This window comes from Crocodylus siamensis, chromosome 2 (genome assembly GCF_052110815.1).
Source record: "Crocodylus siamensis isolate JL-2025a chromosome 2, ASM5211081v1, whole genome shotgun sequence".
Taxonomy (NCBI): domain Eukaryota; kingdom Metazoa; phylum Chordata; order Crocodylia; family Crocodylidae; genus Crocodylus; species Crocodylus siamensis.
Window position 1 is genome coordinate 12,536,612 of NC_143396.1, and position 9,353 is coordinate 12,545,964.

Below are 9,353 nucleotides of genomic sequence, written 5' to 3' on the forward strand. Positions count from 1 at the left end.
TTCACACTATGCAGTGTGTATATGTAATGATCAATGGTTGTATTACTCCATACTGCAGTGAAGCCTACCCCTTCAAATCAGAAAGTTGGAGAACCACTGAGCTAACCTCTGTGAATGACAAAGCAGGGCAGGGCGGCACCTTAGAAACTAACTCATTCAGAGAGATGTGAGCTCCATCGGCTACAGCACGTCATAAAATGGATATTCACCTACGAATGCTCATGCCTCTCTGAATGAGTCAGTCTATAAGTTGCTACCATGCCTTGTGCCTAACTTCAGACATTACATGGTTAACTACCTCGCTCTCCTCTAGTAACAACCCACCAAATTTCCCCACAACAGGCACCGGGTAACGCATTCAACTCTCTTTCACTGGGAGACGCTGGGAGTTTAGAAACAGCAAGGTGATTATATTCAGTGTTTAAATACAGGTGTGTGAGCTTATATGTCAATGCCTGGCTTGGAGAAGAATAAGGGTCTACTCTAGGGGCAGGCAAGGAAGAAGCTGGGTGCTGTGTTAAAGGAAGGACAGAGCACAGCAGGGTCACCTCGTATCTGAGCAGGAGCACAGCACCCTTCAGGGACGATTCTCTTAGTGCTTCATAGCCCCCCCCCACACACAACCACACACACACATACACCAGTCATGTGCTGCTGCTGCTGCTGAGTCTTATTGGCTTCCTATAATATTGCTGGGGTGCAGGTTCAATTTTTGGAGGTCTATGCCAGGACAGAGAAAGCAGGACTAGGTGGGGATGGGGTTGGGTGGCATGAGGGTATGTGGATAAGTAGCAGACCCGGGGGGTGGGAGGTGGGGGTAGTACAGCATAAAACCATTGCATCAGTCAAACAGGCTTGCCAATCCAAGACCACTATTTTTTACTGAAAAGATTTTATTGGCAAACAATTCTGTTGTTTTGGGGTTTTGGGGTTTTTTTACTGTGGCTGGTGTTAAACCCTAGATTTGAATGCAGCACTTCCAGCTGGGGCCTGACAGAAGGGATATATTTACATCATATAAAACACATATCAGTAAATATGTGCGTCAGTAAAAAAAAAAGTTTGGTTGTCAGCAAACTGTTTCCAGAATTGTTAGTAATTTGTGTGTGTGTGGACTGGCAACCCTTTTGGAAGATAATACTACAGTAAAGTGCCTGTTATCTGCATTAGACAAGCTGGAATACTCTATTAACTGGAATTTCAGTCTGGCCAGCTAGATGCGAGAGGGGGGCAGGGAAAACTCACATGTGGCGGCTGCTGTCACAACCCTCCACCCTATGCTATTGCCACTCAGCATGCAGCCACTACCCTCCCAACCCCACTCCAAATTTTTACATAACCAACACTTAGTATTCCCCACTCATGCCAGATAATAGGGATTTTACTGTATCGATATCATCCGCATAACAAGGTTCCTAGTATTAAAAAATCCAGAGTAAAGGATGATAGGAAGGAAGTGCTGGATAATTTACTCTACAATAATAAGTGATTTCAATTCAAATAAAGTAAAACTACTTCAGAACATATTACACAAACCAATCTGAATACTTTCTTTGACAGAGCAAATAATAGATGGACATAATATACTTAGTGTTTTGATACAATCCCACATAACATTCCCACAGGCAAACTAGAGATGCCAGCTACCATAAGTGGATCTTTGTCAGAATAGCAGGATGCCAGAGGGTCTGTTTGGGTCCACCCTTCTTTAAAGTTTTTATTAATGATTTGGATAGAGTAATAGAGAACTTCCTGATGAGATGGCACAAAACTGGGATGCTTGCCGGCACCTGGAAAAACAGAATTAGAATTCAAAGGGATCGCGATGGATTGGAGATCTGGACACTAGACGACAGAAGAAATTCAAAGACAAACGTAAGGTGTAGCATGTAGGGAAGGAAAACCAAAGGCACAAACACAGAATGGGAGATGAGTTGCTGGATAGAAGCACAACAGATGAGACGGTCCCATGGTGTAATGGTTAGCACTCTGGACTCTGAATCCAGCAATCCAAGTTCAAGTCTTGGTGGGACCTCTGGGTTTTTAGACTAGACATTAGGAGAAATTTTTTTCTGGTAAGACTAATCCAAATGAGGTGGTGCTGTCCCCTGCCTTGGAGGTCTTGAAGAGGAGACTGGACAAACAGGTGAATGGGGGTGTCTGCCCCTAGTGCCCTTTGCAGCCCAGGGCAGGGGGGCAGAGTCAATCCTTTAATGAGGTCCCTTCCGACCCTGGAAATCTATGAATGTGTGGGATTTGGTGGATCACAGACTCTTATGAGCCACCTATTCAATGCAGTTGCCAAAAGAGCAAAGGCAGCTCTGGGCTTTATTACCAGGAGTCTTTCATGAAACACCTGGGAGGTAACAGTGGAGGTAACTCCACTTGGAGCTGGTTAGACCACAGGAGGGCAACTGTGCACAGTTCGGAGCTATAGACATTTAAGAAGAATGTGAAGAAACTGGAGAGGATCCAGATATGAGCTACAGAGCTGAAAATGTTACGGGATAAAAGCTCCAAGAAGATAAAAGCGCTAGCCCTGTGCTGTCACCACCTCACGATCCTGGCCCCGGCCACCCATCCCCCTCCTAGACACCACCCCCCACTTGCTTGGGGCCCATCCCTTCCAGCCAGCTATGCATGCCCTGCCCATGGGCATCCCGAGCTGGTCTCCATGGAGACCCTGGGGTTGGGGTCACCAGCCAGTGACAGCATGGGGACGGGGATGGGGACAGGGATGGGTGCCAGGCCTGGAGCACAGCCACTTAGGAAGCTCTGGCAAGCTGTGCTGGGACACGGGAGGGGTGCTGACCCAGCCCAGCATGCTGGGGGGAGGGGAAAAGGGTGCTGACCCAGCCCTCAAGACCGCACAAAAACTAAGTAGCCCCCCTGCCGCCCAAATAATTGCCCATCCCTGTTGTAGGTAGTAGCACCAGGACCGGGATCGGAAAGGTTACATATTGCAATACCAGTTTCCTTGTGAAGAGCCTTTGCTCTGAAGCTAGAGCTATTTTCACACCAGAAGCCTAAGAGCAACCCTGACATGTGGCAGCCACTGCAGGCAGCACCTGCTGGCTCCTGGTAGGCCCAGAAGTGCCAGGCTGGCTGCCTTCCCTCCCGAAACAAATACAAGCCCAGTTAGCCCCACCCCCCCGACACAGCAGGGCCCCTGAGGATGCCCACAGCTGAGCTGGGGTGAAGGATTCCCGGCACTGCAGCCCCAGAGTCAGTGCAGACCTACCTTTTCTTCTAGGCCCCAATCACTTTTAGATATGTAAAAGTATTGAGAGAAGAGGGGTTGAGCCCAGCTCACTTCTTCACCTATCTTTCTACTTATCTTACATATCCCCTTCCAGATTCTCTTGCTTCTAGAAACTGAGATGCAAGCCCAGTGCTATGAAACATTATTCTGAGCTGGGATTTAGCTCTGGCCAGTCATCCTCCGGCAGCTGCAGCAACTTTAAGGCCATTAGGCATTTGCTATTATCAGATTACAGCAGAGGACCAAAGATTTGGCTAGCAATTCACCTGGCCCTTTCTCCCACCCGTCTGCGGGTGCTCTGACACTAGCCGACAGAGATTCTGCACTGCTGAGCTAAACCTCCCAAACACCCCGGCCAAGGGCAGTGCAACCCCCTTGTTCCACAAATGGGCTCACTGGGAAAACCGAGGGGTCAATTAACAACTGATCTTGGAAATAGTCATAAATATTTAGTTACTGAGGCACAAACATCAATCATCCTTGACTTGGATCGTAGCATTAAGGATTCCATAATGTTAATTTTACTCTCTTGCCACAGAGTCATGTTGTGCAGGTGAATGGGTGAGCAGGTGTTTTCAAGGCATTTGCCAAAATCAGTGCTCAAGTTGAATCACATGTCTACTTAGGAGACACTCCCTGAAGTCAACAGGAATTTATTCTCCAGCAAAGCTCAGTGAAGTCCTGGGCCGTGCTCTAGAGAAAGCATCACTTGTATTTCTTGCTTTCACATGTCAGCATCTGCAGTTCCAAGGACATCGACTAACGGGTGCTGATATCCACCCAGCTGTTATCAACCACAGCATGTCTTATAAGAAGCAGCCTGCTACCAACAGCAAGTCAGGACAAGCTCCTCCGCTTCTCCTTTTCAGTGATTCTACCTGCACTTCAGACTAGCTCAGTGGCTGCCGCTTAGTAGCCATCTAAGTCACAAATCATCAGGGTTGAAGCACCCACAATATCACATGACTGCCCTCTGGGACTCATATCAGCTTCAACTCTCCCCTACAGCCCACTGAATCAACTAAGCAGTAAAGCTGCCATCTGCTCTGACACTTCTTTACCGTCGTATCTGAACGTATGGGTTTATCTGGAGGAAGTCTGTCACCTCTGTTTCTGATTCCTGAAAAATATTTCCCTTTAGGGTCTTCCTGGGCATCTATATTAGAATTGCTTGTATTTAGCTTTGGCTGTATATGCGTCTTTCCCAGAACAGAGGAGGGGTACCTTGCACCTGGAAGGTGGTCTAACATCTTGGCCAACTATGAAGTCAGTCCAATTACAGGTCTTGCTTCACTTCACAAACTGTACATCTCACACCTTCTGCTGAGAGTGTTGTTCTCAAATGACAATGCCACTGGGCTTTGCCCCTATAGCCCTTAGGTAGGACTTGGTGATTTCAACCACAGTCCTTCCACTTTCCTTCTGAAGCACATTTAAAGAACCAGATGTGAATTTTCATCACTAAACTCGATTTGCATCATTCACACCAAAGCAGAATCATGCTGCTTCCCTGAGCTAATATAAGCATTCTGTGTCACTTGTTACCATCTGTTGATCAACATCCAGCAGGTCAGCCATATCAAGATGATCTCCCAGGCTCATCTCATCCGCCTGCCAGAGCTATGGATCCAGGGGAAGAAACAAACCACAAGCATTTGTGGAATTAAAAGGATGCATTTTGAACAGAAGGGTGAGAATGATCTGGAAATATGTATTTTCATAAACTGTACTCACTAGACAAGGTCTGTTTATCTTGAAAGAGGTGTCAAAATGATGAGCAATGGGGAAAAAAAAGTTACAATGAAAGAGCCAGTCTACATTTAGTGTTAGCATCACCGCTGAGTGAGTATGCATAGAAATTGTGTGAAAATACACATGGGAATTCTTTTTTTCAGGCACAAAAATGATTACTTTGGGGATGTATTTGTATTAACATACATTACTTTTGCAAACAGGCTCCTCGGGGGACTTCTTGTGACTGAGACACCAGAATCCGTGGCAGTATTTCCAGGGGACACAGTCACCATCAGGTGCAAAGTCAGTTCAAGCATTACAGGCTCCTCAGGCACTATCTGCTTAGCATGGTACCAACAGAAACCCAGGCAAGCGCCTAAACTCCTTATTTATAAGGCATGCACCCATGCCTCTGGGGTCGAGACCAGTTCAGTGGCAGCGGGTCTGGAACAGACTTCACTCTCACCATCAGCCGGGTGGAAGCTGAAGATGCTGGAGATTATTACTGTCAGCAGCACTGGGGTGCACCTCTCACAGTGATACAAGCCCATGCACAAACCTTGTTGTGCCTTTCTGCTCAGTGTAACAGGTGCTTCCTTTGCAGAAGCACCTTTTCAGTGCCCCTGCCGCATGGAGTCTGGCCTTAAACTTTCAGGGCCGGCAGCCCATTCACTACTCTACTGACAGAACAAGGAGCTACAGTTCGGGGAACAGGAAGCAATGGTCTGAAGGTGCAGAAAGGAAAGCTTAGGTCAGATATTAGGAAGACCTTTCTCACTAGGAGGGTGGTGAAGCACTGGAACAGGTGACCTGGAGAGGTGGTGGAAACTCCATCCTTGGAGGTTTTTAAGGCTTGGCTTGACACATCCCTGGCCAGAATACTCTAACTGGGGCTGGTCCTGCTTTGAGCCGGGGGTTGGACTAGATGACCTCCTGAGTCTGTTCCAACCCTCATTTTCTCTGGTTCTGTACTCCAAGAAACTCCAGTGGAACCCACAAAAAGCATCATGGGAGAGTGCTCAGCAGACACATTTCCTGTTGAAAGGTGCATGTCTTCCCCAACTATCTGACTTGCAGCAACAAAATGCCTCCAAGCATCATAGAGAAACAGGTCCAAGCACTACAGGCTCAGTTCTACCTGTGTTAACTGGATTGGGTCTTGCAACCACCTATGATGCTGTCAGTCAGCAGCAGTACTACAGGAACAGCCTGTGTTGCTGTTGTAAGGGCGTGTTTTTTTTCAGAGACCCCATCACCCAGTTGTTATTCTTTAAAAAAAACATTAAAATTCATGTGGTTCCCACCTTCAAAAAGGGGAGAAAGGAGGACCCAGGAAACTATAGGCCAGTTAGTCTTACCTCGATCCTGGGCAAGCTTTCTGAGAGAATTATCCTGGCACATGTCCACGAGGGACCAGCAGGGGAGATTATGCTTAGGGGCAACCAGCACGGGTTCATTAGCAGCAGGTCCTGTCAGACCAACCTGGTGGCCTTCTATGACCAGGTCACCAAATCCTTAGATGCAGGGGCAGCAGTGGACATAGTCTTTCTGGACTTTCAGAAGGCCTTCGACACTGTCTCTCACCCTGTTCTCATTAACAAACTAGGGGACTGTAGTGTTGACACGCACACAGTCAAATGGGTCGCCAACTTGCTGGAGGGCCGCACCCAGGGAGTGGTGGTGGGTGGGTCATTCTCAACCTGGGGAGATGCAGGCAATGGGGTCCCCCAGGGCTCCGTCCTCGGGCCCGCACTGTTCAACATCTCCATCAGTGACTTGGATGAGGGGGTAAAAAGCACCCTGTTCAAATTTGCTGATGAGACTAAGATGTGGGGGAAAGTGGGCATGCTAGAAGGGAGGAACAGGCTGCAATTGGACCTAGGCAGGTTACAGGGGTGGGCGGATGAGAATAGGATGGGATTCAACACCAACAAGTGCAAGGTGATGCACCTGGGAAGGAAGAACCAGCACCATACCTGCAGACTGAGGAACTCCCTTCTCATCAGGGCAGAGGCAGAAAAGGATCTTGGAGTCATCATTGATGCCAAAATGAAAATGGGCCAACAGTCTGGGGATGCAGTCAGGAAGGCCAACCGCACCTTGTCATGCATCCACAGATGCATCTCGAGCAGGTCCAAGGAGGTGATCCTCCCCCTCTGTGCAGCACTGGTCAGGCCGCAGCTGGAGTACTGCATCCAGTTCTGTGCGCCGCACTTCAAGAGGGACGTGGACAACACAGAGAGGGTCCAGAGGAGGCCACTCGCATGATCAGGGGGCAGCAGGGCAGGCCCTACAAGGAGAGGCTATGGGACCTCAACCTCTTCAGCCTTCACAAAAGAAGCCTGAGAGGAGATCTCGTGGCCTGCTATAAACTAGTCCAAGGGGACCAGCAGGCATTGGGGGAGTCCCCGTTTCCCCAAGCACTGCCAGGAGTGACCAGGAATAACGGTCACAAGCTGGCAGAGGGTAGATTCAGGCTAGATATCAGGGGGCGCTACTTCACGGTCAGGGCAGCTAGGGTCTGGAACCAACTTCCAAGAGAAGTGGTGCTGGCTCCTGCCCTGGGGGTCTTTAAGAGGAGGCTGGATGAACACCTAGCTGGGGTCGTTTGACCCCAGTCCTCTTTCCTGGCCATGGCAGGGGGTCGGACCTGATGATCTGCTCAGGTCCCTTCCGACCCTAGAAACTATGAAACTATGTCTCGGGTCTGCTCTTTCAGTGGACTGCCTAATCACTTCTGGAGAACTGTTTCCCAGGCCCATGCTGTTCTTTACTATCGTGTGTTTCCATCTGTGCCTGTGTCACATGTGAGCAAGAATCAGGACTGCTGACTAATCTGCCTTGGTTTTGAGGAGCGGAGATTGTTCTGTTTATTTGATACCAGATCTGTTATTTCAAACCTGCTCAACAGAGCGTTAAACAAATTGTGCAACTCTGAATGTAGCTTCTTCTGAGAAGTGCAACAGCTCAGCAGCCAGCCTCCCAGACGTTTTGGAGGCTGATCCTATTGTTTTCTGTGAATTTGACAGGGGACACAAAATTCGGCTTTAACCAGACATGCAGCCCTACGAATAAATCTGAAAAGGCTGCTGCCCAGCTGTGAGAGCAAGTTGTGAATGTGATGGGTTCCTGGGCTCTTCCGTGAACACTGTTCTGCTTCAGCACAAGTAAAGCACTTGGATTAGGCTGAACTTTGGTCTCACTGATACAGGAGGAAACAACCAGATGCTTACATAGGGACATGGGAGTCCAAATTTCAATGTCTGTCTTTGACAAAATCAGGGTCTGTTCCTGCAAAAGCTAAGACAAATGCAATAAGCAGCACTCAAGGGAATGCAAACATTTTAAGGTACGTTCATCCATTCCTAAAGTAACTTTTGAGATTGCATAGCATAAATGTCAAGAGATTTAGGGTTCAGACACCCTTAATTCTGCGCATCACACCAGAGTTTCTATCCTGATGAATAAGGAATACAGTAGAGAGTTAAGAGACAGAAGCATTGCACCCCTTCACATACTTGATCCCTTGAGGTTTGAAGACCACATCACTGGTGACATCTTCATAAGGATGTTCCCAGAATAATAAAATCCAGAGTAAAAGATCATGGGAAGGGCGTGCAGGATAATTTACACTTCGGTGATGGATTGCTTCAACTCAAAAAAAACTAAAAATCCTTAAGAACAAATTATGTCAAATCAATTTAATGTTTTTTCTTTGGCAGGGCAACTTCTTTAGTAGACAAGGAGAATGCTTTGGACATTATATACTTGGACTTTGGGTACAATTACACAGAACATTTCTTTCTCTGTGCATGTGTGCTGGAGCTGAGACCATGACACCTTTTTTTTTTTCTTTTTTTTTTTAAAACACACAAGGTTTTTTTCAAACCTGTCCCTGCTCAATAAAGCACCGTAGGCACTGGGCAACTCTAAAACCAGCTCATTCTGAGAAGTGCTGCAGCTCAGTGGCCAACCTCTTGGTAATTTGGGGAGTTACTCCAATTGGCTCTTCTGGATTTTTGAGTGGATACCAACATCAGCATTAAACAGACTGGAGACAACAAGCATCTAGGGACTGCTGCCCAACTCTAAGAGCCAAATAACTGGCCAGTAGATAGCTCTACACACACTACTCTCCCCTTACAAGAAACTCCCATTAAGATGGATTATATCTCACTTAGCCAGGAGTAACTGTTTAACCAGCATAACTGAGCGCAGGATCAAGTCAACAGCATTAATAGCAATTGACCATTTTCTGCCACAGTAATCTGCCCCATCGATGGTCTGTTTCTTTGTCACATAGAGGGAGATGAGACTTTCCTGCATTCAAACATGACTAATCTTTCCCCTCATCAGA

The 9,353-nt window shown here is 47.5% G+C and overlaps 1 non-coding gene across 1 annotated transcript; it reads left to right on the forward strand.

Moving 5' to 3' along the window:
- The first annotated feature begins 1,963 nt into the window (after positions 1 to 1,963).
- On the forward strand, positions 1,964 to 2,035 carry TRNAQ-CUG (transfer RNA glutamine (anticodon CUG)). Its single transcript has one exon. It is a non-coding gene; the product is annotated as a tRNA-Gln (tRNA).
- Positions 2,036 to 9,353: the final 7,318 nt, after the last annotated feature.